Genomic DNA, 23372 nt, shown 5'->3' on the forward strand with positions numbered 1-23372 from the left:
CCAGCAAAGTCGCTAGATTGTTTTCTCTTCGTTGGCAGTATTTCCTTCGAAACAGCAAGAATCCATAACGACTTTCATGTGAAATGATTATCCGCCGACTATCTAAGATTTAGGATTTGCTGGGATCAGTGAAGCATAATTTGTTATTGCGGTAGGCGGGAATTTACAAAATGCCTTTCCAGTGAAGTATGGCGTATGTAAGACAAACAACACACAGAGTGGAAGAACGCTGCAAAGAACATAAACATTGCACTCGCGTTTTGCGACCCAGCAAGAGTGCATTACTCGGATATTGTATCATCAACGGACGTTCAATGGAGTATGACAAAACATTAATTTTGGCCACAGCAATGTCTTTTGGGACTCCATTATAAAAAAAAAATCCGTTGAAATGCGCAACGCGGAAAATCTAATGAACCTTGACAGCGCCTGCCACGTGTACAATGGGTAGAATCCTGACGGCTCCGCGATTTGCTCCAGACGCCAGAATACTGCGATGGCTGCGGCGAGCGGCAACGCCGAAGACGGCTGATCTTCGCAGTTGAGCAGCGAGGGCGCTGCCGCCGGCTGGTGTGGTCCATCCGACCACCACGACAAACTGACGCGTACGCGGCAACACTCTTAGCGCGCTCTGTAGCGCGGAGCGGAGAACGTCATCGTCAGTCTTCGATAGCTCACCTGAAGATGACTGGCAGGTGTCCAGTCGAAACATCGTGGAGTGAAGCTGACGACGACCGGCTACAATCTCGAAATCTCTTCGAACATATAATTCCCCAGGAAAATTTTAAATTTCACATGTAAGTGCAGTGTTCCTGTCATTCAAATAAAATAAAATCGAGAGGGAAACGAACTGTAATCATTCGAATTGTTATACTGTCGAAGAAAGTTTATAAAATATGGGGACAGGGGAAGTACGAAATGAAGAAGAGCTGAAAGGAATAGGCGAGGAAAGAAATGTACGGGAAACACCAAAAGAAATGAGAAGCTCGCGGTGTATCTGCTGCGAACTACAAGTGTGGTTAACCTGTCTGTGGAAGCGGCATTATCTGAGGAAGACCAACGCTGGAGTGCACGAGACAAGTCACAGGGACCCTGGCGAGGCACACACCGACTGGCTGGCTGGGTGGCAGGCGTCGGCGCGTGCGCAGTGCGCCGCCCGCTGCCTCGTTACTCTCTGCTCTGCCGCGGCCCCTGGAGAAATTAAAAAGGCTGCGCAACCCTCCGCCCCCCCCTCCCCCCCCCCCCCCTGCACTCATTTACCTGCCGCCGCCGCCGGCTGCACCTGCTCGCACTGCTGAGCTGCCGGCCAGTCGTAACTCCCCGTCACACCTCTGTCCAGTGGCCCAGAGGATACTCCGTCATAAACTGAACACACATCGCGCATGAAAACAGGAACGAGGTGTCAAAAGAAGCAAAATAGAAACACGGAACGGTCCGAGTTCGAGACGTGCTACGTCGAGCTCTCCAGAAGCGAGCTCCTCAGAAAAACGCTGCGTAGTGGTTGTGTGGTCACGGCACTGGGCTGCAAAGTGGGAGGTCCGTTTTTTTTCACAAAATTATGAACTCGTTGACGCGACTGTTCTTCTTCTGTAGTCTTGGCAATTGTCATTGTGTGTATTGAACGGGGGACCTAGAAACGACGGAGAGGTTGCGTCCCCGCCGTAGCCCTTAGTGGGTCACAACCCCACAAGAGGCCATAGCAGGCCACTCACCCCACCTCGGCCTCCCAATGCCCCCCCCCCCTCCCCCGGGAACGTCTCATACCAGACGAGTGAAGCCCCAGATGTTTGCGTAGTAGAGTAATTATGGTGTACGCGTACGTGGAGACAGTGTTAACACAGCAATCGCCGACATAGTGTAATTGCGGCTGAATAAGGGGAACCAGCCCGCATTCGCCGAGGCAGATGGAAAACCGCCGGGCGGATTCGTGCCGGGGACGGGCATGACTTCCCGCTCGGGAACCAGCGCGTTAGATCGTGGGAGGCTGGAAATTGTCATACTACACACTTGTTATGAAATATGAGTCCTGTGATAAGAACATATTACCGTCACAAGTAAATGTGGTGAATACCGAGAGGAGGCGAACCGCCGCATAGACCTCTCACAGAAATGAAAACAAAAAATAAACGGGCGTGAACTCTGTTACAACAAAGGAACTCAAGAGTCAGAACTTCCAAAATGGGACGCAAGGCTCATAAAATATGATACTAGTGTAGAACAAGTAGGAGGTACGTACGTCTGGAGCCCCTTCCTTACACCTCGTTGTTGCGAACGGACACAAATTTGAATACAGCGAACAGGCATGTCAGTGGCCGGGCGGACAGTTCATAATTGTGTGGAAGAAAAGCTGGGGCACGGGGGAACTGTGGAGATGGCTCTCCGCCCTCGCTGTCCAACGCCGTGATCGCATAACCACAGCGCCGTGGCTGTATCATTTCGTTCGATGTCGTACGTCTTGAGCTCGGAGCGTTCACTGTTTCGATGTTTCTTCTTTCTTCACAGTTCAGTACACCTTATTCATGTTTTCAGGCTCGATTTGTGCTCAGTTTTCAGCGGGCTATCCACTGGGCCACGTTACCACTACATCAGATGGGAGTTTCCCTTGTCAGCTGTTCTCAGTATCTCAGGTCTAGCAGTTGGGAGGGATGCTGTGGCACGGCGAGATTCCGGCCGGCCTACGTCGTGGTTGGGCAGAGGTTCCGAAATCAGGAATTCGATTGTAAGGCGTACCGAGAACCGGATGTAGAGTCAGATCACAGTTTGATAATTTCAAGTTCTCTCAGGCTGCAGATACTACGGTGATAAACTCCACAGCAGACAGTTCAATTTAAGAGGACCGGGCGTCTCTAAAGGCGACAAATGTCTAAAAAGACGAATAATTGGGTTACAGAAGAAATATTTCAGTTGGTGGACGAAAGAAGAAATTACAAAAATGTGCAGCAAAAGACATAATAGAGCTGTGTAAGACACTTAGGAGTCAAATAAAGTCGGGGAAGTCAAGGCCAAAAGGCAGCTGGAAAAGTGAAATGTAATCCCATGTAGTGTTTCCCCATAGTATTCAACGTGTTCACCGAAGGCGCTATAATAGAAATAAAAGAAAGAGCGAGATTAAAATTTATGCTGAAAGGTATATCATTTGTAACATTCCCTCACAACACCGCTATCCCCATTGAAAGTGATTTTGAATGGAATAAACAGTCTAATGAGCACGCACTTTGGGTTGGGAGTGAACCGGAAAAAGCCACAAGCAATGACTAATAGCATAAAAGAGATTGACGACAAACTGAAGATGAAAACTGTGGATCATGAAGTCGATGAAGTCAAAAAAAAATCTGCTGGCTCGGATGCAAAATAGCACGCAACGATCGAAGCAAACAGGAAATAAAAAGCATTCCAGCGTAGGGAAGAGGGAATTCCTAGCCAAGAGAAGTCTAATAATATCAGATATCCACCTTAATTTAAAGAAAAAGTTTCTGAGAATGTACGTTTGGAACATCGCATTTTATGGTAGTGAGTTATGGACTATCAGAACACCGGAATAGAAGAGAATCGAAGCTTTTGAAATACGATGCTATAGAAGGACGTGGAGAAGTGCTCCGCGTGTCGCCGAAAACACTGACCACAAGAAGGGGCAGGATGATAGGATACGTGTTAAGATGTCAAGGAGTAACCTCCCATGTACTTCAGGGAGCTGGAGAGAGTAAAAACTGTCGAAAAAGACAGATTAGTACACATGTAACAGGTAATTTAGGGTATGGGAAGCAAGCCCTGCTCTAAGAGGTAAAAGCTGACATGTTACTGTTACTTTTACTAGTAGAACAAAAATGCAACAGTGTGACATTAACTATACGTTATCGTGACAAACGGTGAAGCATTTTTTTCTTCTCACTGATCTCCTTTCTCAGACATTGACTGTTTTATTACAGAGCAATGAACGTAATTTTTTTTATAATGTTGAAGTGGTCAATATAGCTATAATTTTCAATTTGTCGAATACGCTATGTTGCAGATTTTGTCTTCTGACTGATTATGCCTGAAAAGTTAAAAAACTGGCTCTGAGCACTGTAGGACTTAACTTCTGAGGTCATCAGTCCCCTAGAACTTAGAACTACTTAAACCTAATTAACCTAAGGACATCACACACATCCATGCCCGAGGCAGGATTCGAACCTGCGAACGTAGTGGTCACGCGGTTCCAGACTGTAGCGCCTAGAACCGCCTGAAAAGTTAGGAAACACATAATTACTCATGTCACACTGGGTTTCTGTGAGCACGGCTTCTGATATTTGTAAAATTAACGTCTCTTTGTTTAGAATAGTGTCCAGTTTGCAATTTCTTTAAATATTAGATTTATTATTTATTATTATTAACGTTAACTGATTTTTCGTGGTATTTTTCTGTGTCTTTCTTTTCTCTTCCCAAAAGTCTCTCATATATTCACTGTGTTTCTTCTTTCTATATGCTGTCCATTTTTTTTCTGTTTTCTTTTCTTTGGGCGCTTGTCAAAATTTCTGTTTTCTGATTTTTTCTCTGTATTTTTTCCTGACTCTCATGTCTTCTGTGGACATGTTCAATTTCTTGAGGTCATTCATATTTCCTTTACCCAGCTGAGGCTCAATGTATTATTTGTCACTATGTTAAAAATTTTCTTGGTCAGTCTATTTTCGTTACTCCTATGTATGTGTCCCTCGTACTTTGCCCTCCTTTTCCTGAAGTTTGTAATCCTCTCAGTCTTCTCGTACAGTTATTTTGTCGGTCTCTTTATCCAAATCCCCTCTATCTGAACTGGCCTGTAGAAGTTTGTTGTAATGGTTCCATGTAAGTTTCTATGATTTTTGTAGTTTTGTGTTCCTTTCTTCACTGGATGTCGAGCCCGGTCCTGTTTCCCATATGAGATCTGCCAGGTATTTGAAACTTTCTACTTGTCTTATCTTTCCATACATTGTTACCAGTGGGTGTCGGTCTGTCGATTTTGTATACATGTACAACATTTTTACAGTGACATTTCTAGTCCTGTTTTGATGGAGATTTCCTGTAGTCTCTCTAGAGCTTCCGTGACTTCTTTCCCCTTATTTGTTACGGTGGCTATACCATAGGCAGAGGGCCAACACTTGATGTTGATAGTTCTGCACTTGTGTCTCCCTGTCTTCACCTCATTGACTGCTTTGTCCTATGTCCTGGTTATTTTCTCCAAAACCGAGTTAAACAGAATGAATGACAGCCCATGGTTCCGAGATCTCTCCCATAAATTTCACTTTGGGTGTGGTATGTGCTAATGTTTTCTGGATTACCTCTCTGGCCCTGTTGTTCACCTTACTTCCTTCCAGTGTGCTGAAATCCGCTTCTCTGTCTGTGGAGTCGTAGGCCTTCTTGAAGACGATGAATGTTATTGTGGTGTTTCCGGATTTCCTTGTTATTAATATTGTTCTCAGTCGCAAGATCTGTGTACTGAATGATTTTCCCCTTCTGAACCCTTCTTGGGATTCTCCTCTCTGTGGATCAATTAGAAGCTATAGCCAATTTAACAGGACTTTTGATAGAATTTTGTATGTCGCAGGCAGTAGCGAAATTCCTCTGGAGTTATTAGGGTCTGTTTTGTGTCCTGTCTTGTGGAGGGGGTGTGTTAGGGCTGACTTCCATTCTTCTGGTACCTTTTCTGTTTCCAAGATGTTTTTGATGATCTTTGTATTTTGGGTGAAATGCGTAATTTCCAGCTTTCCGCAATCAGTCCGTCTTCTCCAGGTGCTCCATTATTTTCCAATGATTTACTATTTTCTCGATCTCCTCGTGAATTGGCGGTTTGGAATCGAGCTTGGGTTCTGGCTTCTCGAACTGTAGGACCTACATCTGTTTATCGCAGTTTAGTAATGTGTCACAGTATTGCGCTAATTTTCCACAGTTCTTCTTCGTGTTTGTCGCCAGTGATCCGCCGTATCTTTCGAAGTATAAGGTTAGTGATTAGTATCTTGTCATATTTTGTCTGAACGTACTGTAAAAAATTCGTGTGATGTTTTTGTTGAAATTCTCTTCTAATCCTTTCAGTCTGTTGTTTACGTAACCTAATTTCTCTGCGGACTATTTTCGAAGTGTTGTCCTGTATCCTGATGAATTATTCTCATTTTTCGGATGTTCTATGATTTAAATTTTTCCAAGGTTTGTATTCTATCTTCTGTTGCTCTGTCACATGTCATGTTCCACCATTAATGTTTCCTTTTACTCGATGGTTGACCCAATTTTATCTCTTCCTTAATCTTTGCTGACAGTTCTGTCCGGTCATCGTCGATTCTCTTAATTTTGCTGTTATTTCTTTCTTGTTTAATTATGGGTGCTTTGAGTCTGTTCAGAAAATTCTGTTGGTTTTCTTGATTTGGCTATTAGATATAAATTTCACTTTAATTTGGAGTAGGTAATGATGTATTTGAAAAATCCTTTACTTGTTCTTACAATTTTTTTTTTTTTTTTTACCATCGTATTGACCAACTAGGATCACTTTGACAATTTCAGTTCCTCTTCTTCCTTTGTTGTTGTTTCCTACTTTTCCATTTTCTCCCCATGAAGTCTCTTCCTTTCTTCTGTCCATGTTGTTCCCGATTTTTTATTTCTTCTGCTTTGAAGGCCTTCCAATTTTAGTATTTTATTTTTGAAGCGGTTTCTTTCTGCTATTTCTGATTCTTTGATGTCGTTTCTTTCTAGATATTTCCTTACTTCTGTAATCCATGCTTCTACGCGGCCCCTCCCGCCGGAGGTTCGAGTCCTCCCTAGGGCATGGGTGTGTGTGTTGTTCTTAGCATAAGTTAGTTTAAGTTAGTTTAAGTAGTGTGTAAGTCTAGGGATCGATGACCTAAGCAGTTTCGTCCCTTAGGAATTCACACACATTTGAACATTTAGTATTTGTTTTGTTAGTCTATTTCCATTCATTCGGTAGAGGTGTCCGAAAAAGGTTAATCTTCGTTTGGCCATTACTTCAGATATTTTTTCTATATTTTTCGAGATCTCCTCATTACTTCTTATTTTCCAACCATCTGCAGTTTTCACTGCACCCATTATTTTTCTAATACTCTTTATTTCCAGTACCTCTAGTTTGTCCATCTTATAGTTCATAATTGGGCATTCAGACCCATATAAAGACTCTGGTCGTACCACTGTGGTGTAGTGTTGTAGTTTTGTTTTTCTAGATATAGATTTCTTGTTGTAAATATTTTTGGCCAGACTATATGCCCTATCCATTTTGTTAATTCTTACATCTACTGTAGATTTTTCTAGTCCATTCTGTTGTATAGTTTCTCCAAGATATTTAAATTTATTTACTCATTCTATTTTACCTATTTGTGTTTCTATGAATTTTGACGCATTTTTTATATTTATCATGAATTTTGTTTTTTCAGCTGAAATTTTGAGACCGGTTCTGTTTGCTATTTTTTCCAGAAGGTTTACTTGAGTAGCTGCTTGTGTCAGATTTTCTGAAAGTATTGGAAAATCAACCGCAAAAGCCAAGCAGTTTACCTTAATTCCATTTGTTTTCCTTCCCAGGGTTATTGGATCAGTTTTGTGATTTCTTAGCTCCGAATTCCAGATTCTTACAATTTTTTTGTAGAACACAATTAAACAGTAAAGGTGATAAACCATCACCTTGTCTAACACAAGTTTTTATTTCAAATGGCTGAGATTCTTCTCCCATAAATCTGACTTCCGATATTTTACCTGTTAGTGTTTCACGAATTATATTTGCTAATTTTGTTTTAACATCAAATTCCCTAATTACCTTATCTATTATTTCTCTATCTATACAATCAAATGCTTTCTAGAAATCAATAAATGACACTATTATTGGTTTGCTGGTTAGCATTCTATGGCGAATTATTTACTTCATGTTAAAAATTTGTTCTGCATAGGATCTTCCCTTGCGAAAACCACCCTGGTATTCTTCCAGTTGTTTGTCTAAAGTATCTAGCAGTCTGTTCAGGAGAATTTTGGAAAATATTTTTTATGACTCTGGCAGGTGACACTCCTCTGTAATTATTGACATTTGGTTTGTCTCCCTTTTAATGTACTGGGTGGATTAATGCTGCTTTCCATTCAACTGGATTCTTTTCAGTATTCCAAATGTTCTCAAAAAGCAGCTGTAGATCCTTTATGATTTTTGGTTCTGACTACTTCAATAATTCTGCTGTAATGGAGTCTTCACCACTTGCGTTATTGTTATGAGTGTTTGATGGCTTCATGAATTTCTAACTCAGTAGGTGGGAAATCTTCCTGTAGATTCTGAGGTGTCACTGGAAATTCTAATTTATCTGTTGGAACTGGACAGTTTAACAGCTTTTCAAAAAGTTTTGCTGAAATTTTACAATTTTCTTTGTTATTTAATCCCATTTTGCCATTTTCTTCTTTGAAACAAATACTTGGTGCCTGATATCCTTTAAGTGTGTGTTTAAAAGTTTGGTATAAATTTCTAATACTGTTTTTGGTGATATTTTCTACTATTTCAATAAGGTGTGAATTTTCGGAGTTTCTTTTGATTTTTCCGGATTATTTTTGATGTTTGTTTCTTTGTTGTCTGAATCGTTCAAGATCTTCCTCTTTTTTCGAACATATGCATTTTCTCCGTTTTTGCCTTTTGTATTAGTGCTTCTTCATGATCCTCATTCCACCATGTCTTCTTTTTATTCTTGGCCAATCCTAAAGTTTTCTCTCGTGCTTATTTGCATCTGGAGTTCACGCCAACCACCTTCTTTGCTTGTCTCAATTTCGTCTCTAAATTTTTCTATATTGTCTTTTGTAATATTAGCTGTAGCGGTGTTGTATCTGATCACTTACTTGGTCACATTTTTTGTTTTAGATGGGAGAATTTTGAGTTTAATCTTAGAGAGTAATGATCTGAATCGAATTTCCCATTTCTGACTATTTTAACATTCGTAATTTCCGTGATATACCTTGTCTATATATCTACCTGATCAAGCTGAAATTCTCCTAGGTTTGGATTTGGATGTCTCCAAGTTTTTCTTGGTAGTTTGCGGAAATAGGAGGATATGAGTTTTAACTGGAACATTTTACACATATTGATCAGTTTTTCACCATTTCTGTTTGTCCTTGAGTGTGCTGGATGTTCACCTACAATAGTCCTAAGTTTCTTTTGCCTCCCAATTTGTGCATTGAAGTCACCAAAAAGTATTTTATCGTTATTTTTAGGAATGATGCAAATTTCAGACTCTAAAAGCTCCCAGAATTGATTTATTTTCTTCAGATTTCTGCTGTTGTCAGCATTTATAGGTACATGACAGTTCATGAGGGTGTAACTTTTATTCTCGCAATTTACTGTTAACATGGATATTCTTTCTGAATTCGATCTAAGTTCTGTTACATTGCGAGGTGCCGGGGCAAGCAGTGTATTTAACACTAAATTCTTCTAGAATCTGCATATGTAAATGATGCTCTAAGCCCCCCCTATTCTAACTCCGACTTTTGCTGTTGCACATGGATTAAAAAATATACGCGAACTGACTGTAATCAACCCTGCGAGTGGAGTAGAAAAGAGTTTGGCACCTGCAATAATTTAATTTGATAAATAAGTTAAATAAAGGAAGGTTTCATTAACGTAGTGAGAAATGATGGGTTGCTCTACCGATTAACAGAATGAAAGGTCTGTCCAAAATAACAATATGATTTATTAACACTAAACACAAAATAATAAACAAAAACACATGAAACATTTATAATACATCAAATTGGCTCAAATTGGATACTCAAACAAACGCTGTAAAGGTGAAGTTGTCCCTAAACTAGATTGTGAGGTTTATGACGAAGTGGTATGTGGAGCCAATTCCATGCCACTCAAATCTTAAGAGAGACACTCAGCTAACCCAACATTAATTGCTGCTACTCAAGACAGAACAAAGTTAGAAAAAGACGAACAGGCGCGCTCTGCTGAGCTCTGATTATCACCTAGGAAAATCCCTATCTGCCGGTGCTGCGGACATACATTACCAAACTGTCTTCTTAACTGCCAGAACACGATCTGGCGTACCGGAGGCGATGGCTGGTTGCTTCGACGTCCTCGACTGAAAGGCGAGAGCCGACTACCTAGAGCACCCGTACAGGCCGAACACACGACATTCCCGCCGCCACGACAGTGGCCGTGGTTAAACGTTCCAATCAGCAACTCGAAAACCGGCGGAAAATTCCACTCTATTGCCGGAGCACTACCATTCCACCAATGGAGATTCTTGGTGCCAATTTCTGCGCTGATTTTGCTACGTCATGGAGCTATGCCCTGAGCAAGCCAATCACAGTCACTATTTTGCAGAAAGCGCGGGAATTTTCCCGCCACAACTGCCTGGGTACACAAGTCATTCCCACGCCTCGCTGGTAGCCCGCCAGAAAGTGTTTTCGCTAAGTTTCTGCGAAGTAACGGAATCTCTAGCCCAGCTGCTACTTCAGACCCCTCCGGGCGTGTTTTGACAATGTCGGCGTCTGCAAAGCATTCACTCGACTTCCTCACACCCGTCGGCTTAACCCTTTCCAGATCAACAGAGCCTGCCCGGGTGATGAGAGACGCTGCGTGGGAAGTCCGCGTGTGAAGGAATAGCAACTTTTCACCGCATGCAATTAGAGACGAAAATCGTAAGATAGAAATGTGAGAGGGGGCTCATGCCACCTCTCAACATTGTCAACGGTTTTTTTGTTTACATAAAATGCTGTTCCAAACATCGGCATGTTATCCATTATTCTCACTGCAAGTGTCCCTCTATAAATTCTATAATGTTGTGTATCAGCTACATTCTCATCTAAGAACCATATATCCTGGACTGCTACAACTTGTATATCGTTCTTCTGCAGAAATAATTCTAATTCCTCTTGTTTCCCAATTTTTAGAAGATAATTTACATTTAATGTCCCAAAGTAGTACTTCTTCCTGAACTCAAACTTGGAAGGGTTTTCACCATATTCCATCTCTTCTTTGCTGCAAATGTTGGGACTCCCCAGAATCCTAGGTCCCATTGCATTACATGATGTAATGGTAGATTCCCCATCGGAGTTACCACCTGTGGTAGAGCATCCATTGTGCGAACGTTCCATTTTGCGACTTGAAGCTGTAAATTGTAAAGAGTAGGGAATCCAAAGTCATCCCTGAAATCCCAAAGTTCTTACATTTATAATTTATCCGATGTTTTTCGTGTATATCGCAATGTGGTCTATCCGGAATTCTCCTAGTAAGCGGATTTCCAAATTCGTTGTCTCTTATGTGGTTTCTTTAATTACGTAGACATGATTTTGAAGTTGGAATTCCTACAGAAGTTTATCAGGTTCTCTCAATTCTTGTTTTTCCCCTTGTAGGCCTTGTGTTTTCCTGTTGTGCCTTTGAATTTTCTTTTCCTGCCTAGTTTGGCGTCAAAATCTCCTAGCGAAACTTCGTGAGGATTTAGTTTGTGGTTTCTTCCAGATCTTCCCAGAAATCTTGCGCCATCTGTGTGTTTTCACGTTGTAGTTGTTGGTGGGATAATGTGCATTGATTAATGTATAGGCTTTGCTTCCAGATCGTATCGTGAACATTGATATTTTTTTCTGATTTTGAAGTGAAATCTATTACAGAGGCCAGTATAGATTTGTGTACTGCAAATCCTGTTCCGAAGAGTTTGAGATTTCTTCCTGAAATTCCTCCTGTGATGTCTGGTTTTCCCTTGTATATTCCGTAGTTTTCCGAGTCAAAGTGGTTCCCAACTGAGGATTGTATTCCCTGTACTTCCAGAATTTTGATATTGGGTTTATCCATCGTGTTTGTCAGTTGTTTCAGTAGTGTGATCGTATTCAGTGTTCTCATGTAAAATAATCTGCTGGTTTTGAGGGTTTTTGAGAAGCTTAGATTCTTCTCTTCATGACATGACTGTTCCCCTGGAATCCGATGCTCAGGTCTATCACACAGTCTTACTGACTGGGGAAACGGTAGTGGATTCTTTCCCATTGTTCTGTGATGATTATTGGTCTGTGTTGAGATTTCGGTGGTGGAATCGCAAAGAATATCACATAATTTCGACTGGAGTTTTGAGTTTCAGAAGATTCAATCACAGCCAAACTCACAGAGCCAACAGACGTTCCTGGATTTTGGGCTTTCACCTGTCGTCTTAGGCAGTGGCCCTCACAGATTGCTCCCATCTGAAGTCAGATGGACCCAGGTTTTTCTAACGAGATCCTTGCTACTCCTCCTCTTCCTTCCTAAGCACTTGCAGGATGAGGTCCCGGGCATGAAACTGGCAATCTCGGAGTTTTGACATTTCTTTTATTTATAACTGGAAAACAAAGAAAGATTATATTGCTTGCAATTAAAATGCTCAGAATAAATAAATACTAGCATATACGTAGAAGTGTGCCTGTTTTCAAAATCAGTGTCACGAATTAACCTCCTAAATATTGTCTGACAACAGTTTGTCATCGCACTATCCCTGGTAGCGGCTTTCAAATTGCAAAAGATCCTGATTCAAATTGCAACTGATCCTGACGGGAGCGCTCGCCTTACTTCTCCTAGTTAGCACCCATACACTCCTTGAATGTATCAAGATGGCCATCAGCCATACGGACGTTGGCAGCATTATGCAGTCCATAGAACTGTAGTTCTTCACGAAGATGCAGATCAGCCGCTCATAGTTTTCGGCTTCGTTATTGCCCAGAAAACCCTGAACAAATTGACGTTGCAGGATATCTTTTATTTGTGATCCCACGAAAATTCCTGCCTTGACCTTTGCCTCGGACAAGTTAAGGAAGAAGGTTCTAAGGTATTTGAAACCTTCATTATTTTTATGTAGGGCTCCGAAAAATTGCTTAATAAGCCCCAACTTTATGTGCACTGGAGACATAAGCAAAACTTGCTTTCTACCACTGGATTCCAATTAACATTATGTGCACCCGTAGAGAAATCAGTGCGCTTAGGCCAAAGTCGCATGTTGTAGTGCGCCTTGGTGTCTCTGCTGTCCCAAAGACAAGGGTAGCGGGAAAATTTGGTAAAACCAACTTTGAGACCCATTAGAAATCCCAATGTCTTGAAATCTCCGATAACTTCAAATTCATTCTCTTCACAATTCAATGCAAATTCATACTCTTCATAAAGCAATGCTTGTTCCAAGCTCTTGATACTGGTGTAATTCTTTTTGAGGTGCCATGCTTGAGCCATAGAAAGAGATGAATACGTGTTCCCATTGCGTTATGGCACAGCTTTGGGGGTGTTTGATGAGCTGTCCATGAAGAGGCGCCACGCAGCTGGATTCAGGGTGATTCCAGTTTCACCAAACAGACCGTTAATATCACGGCAAAAACATAGAGCACTTTGATAGGAAAAAAGGCGGAGAAAGTTTAGTGACGCTTCCTCTGAGCTGTGATTTTGACTCATGCATCCAATAGGTACCATTGCTTGAACCTTGATCTCAGAAGCTCAGAATTTGACTTGTTCAGACCAAGAGGTATGACCAAATCATTTTGGTTAGGATAGCATGGATTGTTCAGGACTACAAAGTGGAGATCCTCAAAATTTGCACGAGCTGACGGTCCACTCTCTTCTGAAGCAGAACGTTGCTTTTTCCAGATGGGCGTAGGATTGTTTCTAGCATGCGGTACTGGAACTACGAACGATGGAAGATCTGGATAATGTTTACCAGGAGCATCCTTCGCAGCTCTACGTTTTGAAGGGTGCAAAGTACAGAAGAAACAATTACTTCAACGACCAATAGGCCCTTCCGTATCCTCGGTATATCAAACTTCACGTACCTCTTTTTCCCTCTGTACAATTCTGCAAAAGAACAGATCAGAATATTAAGTTAAACGTGGAATGTATTGTGTTTATTGCAACCCACATTTTTCAAATTAAATGGTCCTTACCTTCCAAAGGTTGTTTACAATTTCCGCAGGCGAAGTGTGCCCTTCATCCCCAACAGGCATGCCGAAATATGGTTCGTAGGCCGGGTGCATTTTAGACGACGCTTGTCAAGAGTACTATTTTCCACTTGTCCTAATAAATTGGTCACAGACATAACCAAAAGCATTTGCCGGATGTTCGCAAAACCTCGATTCTATCTCTGGCATGTCTACTATTATCTTCACACTTTGTAACTGAATATACAAGCATCAGTTACTTATATAAAATTGAAAAGAAAAATCAAATTAGATAACAGGAAAATACTTTTGTAGCATAAAGAATCAGAGAATTGTACAAGAACAAAAAAAAAAAAAAAACTAAAATTTGTTCCGTGGAGATAGTTATGAGATTTAATTAATAAACACACTGACGGAAAAAAGAATTAGTACACCTGGAAGGACGACGTCAATTCTGATCCGCTGGCGGGATATGCCGCCTGGGGTACAGTAAATGTGCTGATAACGGTTTTATCGTCGTCCGCCAACAGGTAGAGTAGCGGTGTAACAGCCAGAGCGCCACCGGTGTCTGTCCTTTAATAGGGAATGCTCACAGCCCGAAGGACGCACACCGTTGCTCGACCCGGCGCGTCTCACTCGGTCGCGCGCTGCCTGCGTCACTCTCACTTCGCCAGCCGGGCGCGGAGAGGGAGGCCAGCCTGCTGCCGCACTCGAATCCCTGACGGAAGTCATCGGGGAAGGTCCCGACAGCAAAAGGCAGCCGAGGAAGCGCACTGAGCGCCAGTGTTTGAAGTGTGAGCGCACGGGACGCGTTGCGAGGGCACGGCTGCGTGGTCCAAGTGCGCGCAGGCGCACCACACACGCAACTGTACCGAGCCCCGTGGCGCGCTGCCAGACTCACGCAGCGGCAGCTACGTCAAAGAACTGCCGAATCAGACGGCGTCCCCGCGCCTCGTGCAGCTCTCGGCGGCAGGACGGCCGTCCCGGCTCCCCCCGGTCCGGCGCCGCCGCGGAACCGACGCGGACGACCCCTCGGCTGCCTTCCGCGCTGCTTTGGCCGCCACGAAGGCAGAGCTGGTTGCTGTCCACCGCCAGCTGCAACAGTTGCGCGGGGAGTTGCGGGCTCTCGAGAAGACGTCTGCCCCCGACGCCGTCTCCACTGCGAGGCAGCCTCCAACCACACGGATCCGGCCCCCGACCCCGCCATCGCGCAGGAGGTCACGTCAGTACCGACGGATATGGAGACGTCTGCTGTCCGTCCCGAGAGGGAGGACGACCAGCGGACGCAAGTCGCAGAGGCGCACACCGCGACACCCCTCTTCCTGGGGCGGTGTTTGAGGCCACTCCACTCGAATGGCCGCCGCTCCCCGACGGGCGCAGCGTGTAACCTGTCGGCCCGTCTCTCCGTGGCTGGTCTTTCCCCCCACTGCTCCCGACAGGACCGAACCCCTTTCTGCACACGGGGCATACGATGCCGTCAGGCATCACAGCATCCTGCGACCCCTCGTGTCGAGCAAGGACCTCGAGTTAATCGATCTGACTGGTCTCAGCCAGGTGCGTAGCTGCAGGGGCGTCCTGTTCGTGTCCGCCGCGTCATTCGTGTCCGGACGTGCTTCACTGCCAGGGGCCTGAGGCTGCGTCTCGTCCGCCAGGCCCGTCCACACCGTGAGTAGGCTCTCTTGTGTGCACCTGCGGGACTGCAGGAGCAGCGGCGCCGCTTCGCCCCCCGCTTGCAGTGCGTGCACCGTCCAGGAGCGTCTCTGTGCCGTGAAGCAACCGGGAAGCCGTGGCACAGAGGCGTGTCGTGCCTCCTACAGCCATCTGAAAGCAGTCAAATGGTGGCCTTCCGAGTGCAGGAATCGTCCTTTCGGGAAACTTCGACACGAATTGAACGTGCTGCGTAAGTTGTGCACAGTGCACAATGATACGGGTGTCAGTGGTCACTTCAACATCTTCACACCCACAGACGAGTTTCTGAACGTTCTCGCAGCACAGAAGCCCGCCAGGATCGTCGTACCGTAACGGCAGCAGTGACGGATCATAAAGCTACCACAGAACAGAAAAGTGTCGACACGAAATGTTGTGAACTGGTTATTAGCAGTGGAAGTACGGACAATAACGCCTTCGTCACTCACGCCACAGCATTGAAATGCACAGGTCGACAGAGGATCACTCGTTCAAATGTGTGTCAATTCCTAAGGTGCCAAACTGCTGAGGTCATCGGTCGCTAGACTCACACACTACTTACACTAACTTAAGCTAAGAACAACACACACACACACACACATATCCATGTCCGAGAGAGCACTCGAACCTCCGGCGGGAGGGGCCGCGCAGTCCGTGACGTGGCGCCTCAGTCCGCGCAGCCACTCCGCACGGGAGCGTCACTTGGAATGTCGCGCAGTAGTCCTCAGCTGGCTGCTCGCAAGTGACGGCCGTCTGCGCGTACCACGTAGACCCGGCGAGCACCGTATTCGTGCGAGGCATACAGGCCCCAAACCACGCCTTACGGTTTGTGGTGCCGTAAGCTACAACTCTCCTTCACCTTTGATGTTCGTGGAGGGAACGCTAACCAGCCCTAGGTACATGCGGAATGTTGTTAGACATAGAGAACCATCTTAATCCATTTAAAAAAATTCACTCATTGACGTCTTGCTCAATAATTTACTTGTCAACAAAGGGGGGTGACGTGTTGTTCCAACAGATCAATGTTCGCCCACACACTGCCCGTCAGATTCGACGTGCTCTGCAAAACGTGGAGCAGCCTCCCCGGCTAGCAAAGTCACAAGGCTCGTTCCCAATCGAACACGTGTGGGGTGTGATGGGACGAGAAGTGACGCGTGCGACTAGTCAACTGACAACTCTTACGGAAATTACGTCGAGAGATCGAACAGGCGTGGCACAACGTATGTCCCTGGACAGTATTCGCCACCTGCACGATCGGCTGCAAGCCAGTCACCCAGTCAGCTCCCGCATTCCCGCTCGCGAAGGTTACGACACATATTAATATGGGAATTTCAGCGTGGATCGATAGCTGCTACCTCAGAACCGCTCGTGCTATTGATCTGTAACTGTAACCCCTTCGTGTACTCCATATAAACTGCGCACAACAATAAATCTCGAGTGAACCGGAAACGTCTAAAAGGGAGTCGTCGTGTCCTCGCCAATGGGCGCAACCAGAGCTGCCGCGCCCAGACTGTTTCCTAGTGGTGCGCCTTGAAGTCCGCCGGACAGTCGGCGGTGTCCGCGCCGCCGCCGCCGATGCGACGGACCCGCGCGTGGTGGTGAGCGGTGGCCGCAGGCGGCGACGGGGGTTGGCGTACAACAGCGCTAGTACCGAGTTTCAGGGGTACTGTTCGGAGATCAGGCTGCGAGACTCAGTCAACAAATGGAGTCACATAAGGACAATTGTTTACTACAGCTGTTGACAGTGTGGCACCCAGGACGGATATAGTCTTGTTAATATTGTGTCCAGTAATACACGCCTGACAGGCCACTACTTAGTTGTGTCTGTCCTCAAGCACATCCAACAATTTGCTTTACAACTTAAGTATCGCAGCGCAATGAAGAGTATATTTGTTTGTCATTAATTTGTTGACACTGCTCACACTGAAGCAGCTAAACCGAACATGCCGTGTACGAGCTGTTCTGCCTAGACGACCCGTACACGTCAGGTAAACTTTCTTTTTTTTTTTTTTTTTTTTTTTTTTTTTTGCCTGCTGTGTACGTCTCGCGAAGTTTGCCATTAAAAAACTTAACTACTTCTACGGTGAAACAGCGGGCGAACACCACGTGTTATTCTCACTGCTCGCTTCACAACACTCAACCCTTCCTTTGTTGACCCCAAAAAACGACGAAATTATCCAGGGAGACGCCAATTTTTAAAATGAATTAAGTTGGTTCTTTATGTCTTTACAAAACTAGCGATTATATCATGGCAGTTAGTTGTTTCAGAAGGCCAACAACATGTTTCTCATCAGAATGCACATCCAAAAACTTGAAGGATATTGACTGATCTCTGCCCATGTAGTACATTAGTACCGATTCTGTGTCGTTCCGTGGCCTGGCGCAGGTCTCTCGCTTGCACGCCACTTGGAGGACGTGGTCCACGGCTCCCTACCCTCAACCAGTTAGCCAGCCTGGCAGAGGGAATCTGCAGATTAACGACGCAAGCCGAGGCACGCGTCGTTCCTGGTGATTCGTCATATCTTTGAGAACTGAAGGCCAGCTTGACGGTAGACTGAAAATTTACCTGGTCAAGCCAAGACTCAATTCGGCGACATCTCGGTTTACAGACACGTGCTTTACCATTAGACCGTCAGGGCCGGCATGTACAATCTTGATCATTGGTGTACTGCATTTGTTGCTCAGAACCGAGCACAGTTTCTGCACACCTGGTATCTATATACACGATCTGAAAATCTGTGGGAAACAATTTCTGAGACATGTGACAACAGATTCCAAGTATGTTACCTCACGTGATCCACAGTTCATGTTTACCAGTCGCCCACAACGCTCTTCGCAACGAATGTTTTCACTTCTTCAGAAACTTTCGAGCACGAATGTCTCGCTTGCCCACGCTGTGTCCCACCCAGTAGACAGTGCTGACAATGAACGCGTTTTGCGAGTATACTGTATCGTTTCAGTACTGTTGCTGCTGCTGCTGGGACCACGCTGCGAGCGAGCGGCAGCTGCCAGCCGACTGTAGTCTAAACAACAGCGACCTCCACACAGTGATAACTCTGGTACACGAAAATACTCTTCGCTTGGAGATATTTATCAACACGTAAAAAAGCTAAAAAATAAATAAAAACCGAATACTGAAACGTAAAATGACTGTGCGTGTAGAAACAGTGGCTAACAGCATCACGTGCCACGTAGTATGTCGGCTTACTTGCCGCACTGAACACCTTGTCCATGCGTGACAGGCATTCTTGTCGGAAAATTTTACAGTGGCCTGAGGTATCTCGTCCGTGATACCGTGGCGCCTCAGAACCGCGATAAAAGTGTAACTACGCGATCCGAGTCACGATGCCCTGCCGCTGTCGGATACCCGCGGACCTGCTGTGCCGTGGAGCGCGCCCCGGCTCTAGCTAGACCAGACCAGAGCCGGCCAGCTCCGGCACCGCCCGCACGCGACAAACAGCCAGGCACCTCCCGTGACTGGTTCAATTAGGCGCCGCCGCCACCTGCGCCGCCGCTATCGCCCGCCTGTTTGCTGAGCATCGCCAGCGGAACTTGCGCGCCACATCGCCCGCTGGCATCCGTCCACGATTTATGCGCCCGCAATTTAATCGCATCGCCTGCTAACCTTATCTGAGCATTTTCTTAAAGTGACTCGCTTAACGCGTCATCAGAGCGTAACGTAATGTATTTTTTGTGGGTACCTGGTTAGTTATTAGGTAGCGGTGATGTCTATCTTATCTGTTTGTTCAAGTGCTGCTGTCTCGTGTTCCCAGTGAAAACCCTGTCCGCGCCCGGTAGCTGAATGGTCAGCCTGACGGATTGTCAATTCTCTGGGCCCGGGATCGATTCCCGCCTGGGTCGGGGAATTTTCTCCGCCCAGGGATTGTGTGTTGTGCTGTCCTCATCGTCAACCTATCATCCTCGTCTACTGCAGGCCGCCGAAGTGGCGTCAAATTGAAACACCGGCACCCGGCCAATGGTCTGCCGACAGGGGCCCTAGCCATACGAATAAATAAAAGTGAAAACCATACAACTGCATTTCTTGCACAACCGCAACGTAATGAAATGTCACGGGAACGAAGACAAAGGATAGACCATTTTAATCTATAATGGGAACAGCTCGGTATTGAGATGAGCTACAGCAAAATGTTTTTCATAAAGGTTGCAAGTGTCAAAGGGTTCAAAAATTGTTCAAATGGCTCTGAGCACTATGGAACTTAACATCTGAGGTCATCAGTTCCCTAGAACTTAGAACTACTTAAACCTAACTAACCTAAGGACATCACACACATCCATGCCCGAGGCAGGATTCGAACCTGCGACCATAGCGGTCGCGCGGTTCCAGACTAAAGTGCCTAGAACCGCTCGGCCACACCGACCGGTTGAAAAAGGGAGTCAAGCATTGCTGCTAATGACCATGAGCTTGAACGTGATTTACAAGGTGGTTTGGAGGTTAAAGTGATTGTTTTGAATAAGAACCCTCGTATCTGATTTAAGAGCTGAAAAGAGTGGCAAATTTCACGTGTAAAATGATACATCATTTAAGATCATGCCAAGATTGAGTAAAGGTCAAATAAGCAAATACTTTTCTTTTATTTATAGTAGGGATTAACTCGGAAGAGAGGAGGGATACGGCAAAATACAATGCTAGACACAAACCAGAAGAGGCATCCGGGGGTATGAGACACGAAGGTACCCATGCACAGAGTTGTAAATCAATGATCTACGTTTCATTTACATTGTTCCGTCTTATAAATGTCAAAATAGCATTTATGCGTTGTAATGTAGTTATTTATATCAATAAACACTTTAATTAAAACTTTAAGTTGGAATCTCTCTTCGCTCTTACCAAAGCCGACGTCAATAATAGGGGTTTACATAAAACAAAACTCGATCTTCGAATCGCTTTAATTACCTTCAAGGTCATGGTTAGTGGTAATAATACGTCACCCCATAAGTCCGTTCCAAATTTATATATGAGATGGTATTTTGCTATATTCCCCCTCTGTTCCAAGTTAATCCCTACTAGAACTAAAAACATATTTGCTTATTTGACCTTCTTTGAACGTTGCCACGACCTTAAATGTGTCATTTCATACATAAAATTTGCCTTTTTTTAACCTTAAATGAAATACTAACCTTTCCATTCTGAAAAAATTACTTTAACGTCCCAATTACCTTCAAAATCACTCTCAAGGTCACGGCCATTAGTAACAATGCATGACCTCCTTTGCCATCTACAACCTTTATCTAAAACATTTCGCTGTTTCCCCATCTCTGTCCCGAGTTATCATTATGGATCTAAATGGGCCACCCTGCAATATGATGACTGTTTGACCATATCGTTTCAAAACTTTAGTGTCATCTGGATACTCTGATGAGCAAATTGATTATGTGATAATTAAAAAACAGTCTTGATCGCAAATTTCTTTTAATCGGAGTGACCGTTTTCAATCTTCAGCCTCTGAAATAACACACGTACAGATAGATGGATCCTTACAGTATCGTATATACACTGAAATAATATGACAAACTACATATACCCAGAACAGCAGGTGGACTGCCACCATGGAGCAGGCTGCGCCGACCCACGACGCTGAACTGACTGCTGAATGGACAGGCAGGCAGTGGTCTTAAATACCACTAGTCCCACTCACCGTCCTGTGTATGACATCAGTGTTAACCAGTCAGAAGTACAGTGTGTACTATTAGCATAAAATGTATTACAATAGTCTATATTACTAAGATTTGAAGAACAATTATAGGTAAAATATATCGTAAAATTCCTCGGAAATAGCTATTAGTCAAAAAATATAAACTGTAGTAAATAATTAGTTTAAAGTAATGTAGCCTAGGGTGCCCTCTGTTATCCGTTCCGTAACATACGTGCTGCTGCCAAAATATATGGAACAGCTGTCAAAGGTTGCTATAGCAATAGAGAGAAGCTACTAGCCAAGCTAATCTATATGGACGTTGAGGGTTGCCGTAAAAATGGCGTCCTATATCGATGCTACATTCTGAAAAGCTGGCACAGAGTGCTGTAATGACAGCAAAGACGATCTATGTAAACGTTAAGAGTCGCCGTAAAGACGGCGTCCTCTATCGATGTGACGCATCAAAAGTAAATAGAAAATATATTAGTGAATAAAATAGTCGTTAGAGATTATTCATAGTAATATGAATGACAGAACAGCGAGACATGGGGCGTTAGTTAACAAGAAATCTTGCCTAATATGTAGGAAGGTAACATAGACATTATGGGCAGCATAAGGTTTTAGATATGGTTCAAATGGCTCTGAGCACTATGGGACTTAACATCTGTGGTCATCAGTCCCCGAGAACTTAGAACTACTTAAACCTAACTAACCTAAGGACATTACACACATCCATGCCCGAGGCAGGATTCGAACCTGCGACCGTAGCGGTCACGCCGTTCCAGACTGAAGCGCCTAGAACCGCGCGGCCACACCGGCCGGCTTTTAGATATACAGAGCTCCATTACATCACGTGATAGACGCGAAATGGTTATAAATTCAAATAATAGATAATATTATGTAAAGTAATGGTGATTCTGAAATAACCCATGCAACATTAAAGGATACAAAATCTGTTAAAAAGAGACTGTTAGTGAAAAAACTGTTTGTGATGAAAACGGAACATTATAAATGCTAACATAACAGCAGTGTTAAATATAAAGAAACTATAACGACATTAATCATAGAAAAATGCTAATGATAAAATCACGAGTCGGCATTTATGTATAGAAAGAAGGTAAACCACAACATAGATTGGAGAAAAAACGAAAGAGCAGTCAAAATTATAACAAGTCTTCAAAAAGATCAAAGAAATATATTTCCCTAAAATCAAACTGCTCTTTCAATAAAGCTAGAGACTCGTTTTTATGATTTGCGTAAATTTCTATTTCTTCTAGTGAATTTAATAAAGGTCCTTTAGAGGGAATGTGGAGAATTTTAAAATTATTTTGGATTGGCCCTTCAGAGTGATCACAGTCTTTTAAATGTTGGCCCAACAAAGATTTTCCTAGACTAGTACCTGAGGTGTGTTCTTTAAAACGTACGGCCAAATTGCGACCTGTCTGTCCAATATATTGTTTTTCACAATCATTACATAAGGTTTTATTAACGCCAGAATTTTGATATTTGGTGTCATTAAGACCAATGGTATGTCTAAGTCTAGTCTGAAGCAAGTTGTTGGTGTAGTTTATTTATTTTGTCAGAAATATTCCCCATATATGTCATTATGGAGAATTTTCGATTAGCAGCTTCCGAATTGCCATATGAATGTTGCAGCTTATTAAACAAAAAATCGATTTCGTTGGGATTATAATCGTTTGTATTAGCAGTCTGCTTTGGTATTGACATCTCTTTGTGGATTTCATCTGGGGACAGTGGTAATTTTATAATTCTATGGAACATTGATTGAAAAAAACGCTATTTTATATTTGGGTGACGACAAGAAGCAGCGTTAATGACGACATCTGTTGCTGTTGGCTTTCTATAGATTGCAAAATGATGTTCATTGTCCCCGTTTGTGATAGTGAGATGCAAAAAATTTATACTTTCTCGATTTCTGTGTGCAACTGTGAAAGTCAGTTTGGGATGTATATTATTCAAACAGTCTTTCAACAAGTCTATTTCAGAGCAATTTTACGATGTATTTTAACTATAACTGTTCTTCAAATCTTAGTAATATAGACTATTGTATTACATTTTATGCTAATAGTACACACTGCACTTCTGACTGGTTAACACTGATGTCATACACAGAACGGTGAGTGGGACTAATGCTGTTTAAGACCACTGCCTGCCTGT

At 43.8% G+C, this 23372-nt stretch overlaps 1 protein-coding gene across 5 annotated transcripts in view; it reads left to right on the forward strand.

The window, feature by feature from the left end:
* LOC126481546 (neurexin-1) overlaps positions 1–23372 on the forward strand; it is a 2075559-nt gene that overhangs the window by 862517 nt on the left and 1189670 nt on the right. The gene's annotated exons all lie outside the window — the stretch shown is intronic.

This window comes from Schistocerca serialis, chromosome 5, assembly GCF_023864345.2.
Source record: "Schistocerca serialis cubense isolate TAMUIC-IGC-003099 chromosome 5, iqSchSeri2.2, whole genome shotgun sequence".
NCBI lineage: Eukaryota > Metazoa > Arthropoda > Insecta > Orthoptera > Acrididae > Schistocerca > Schistocerca serialis.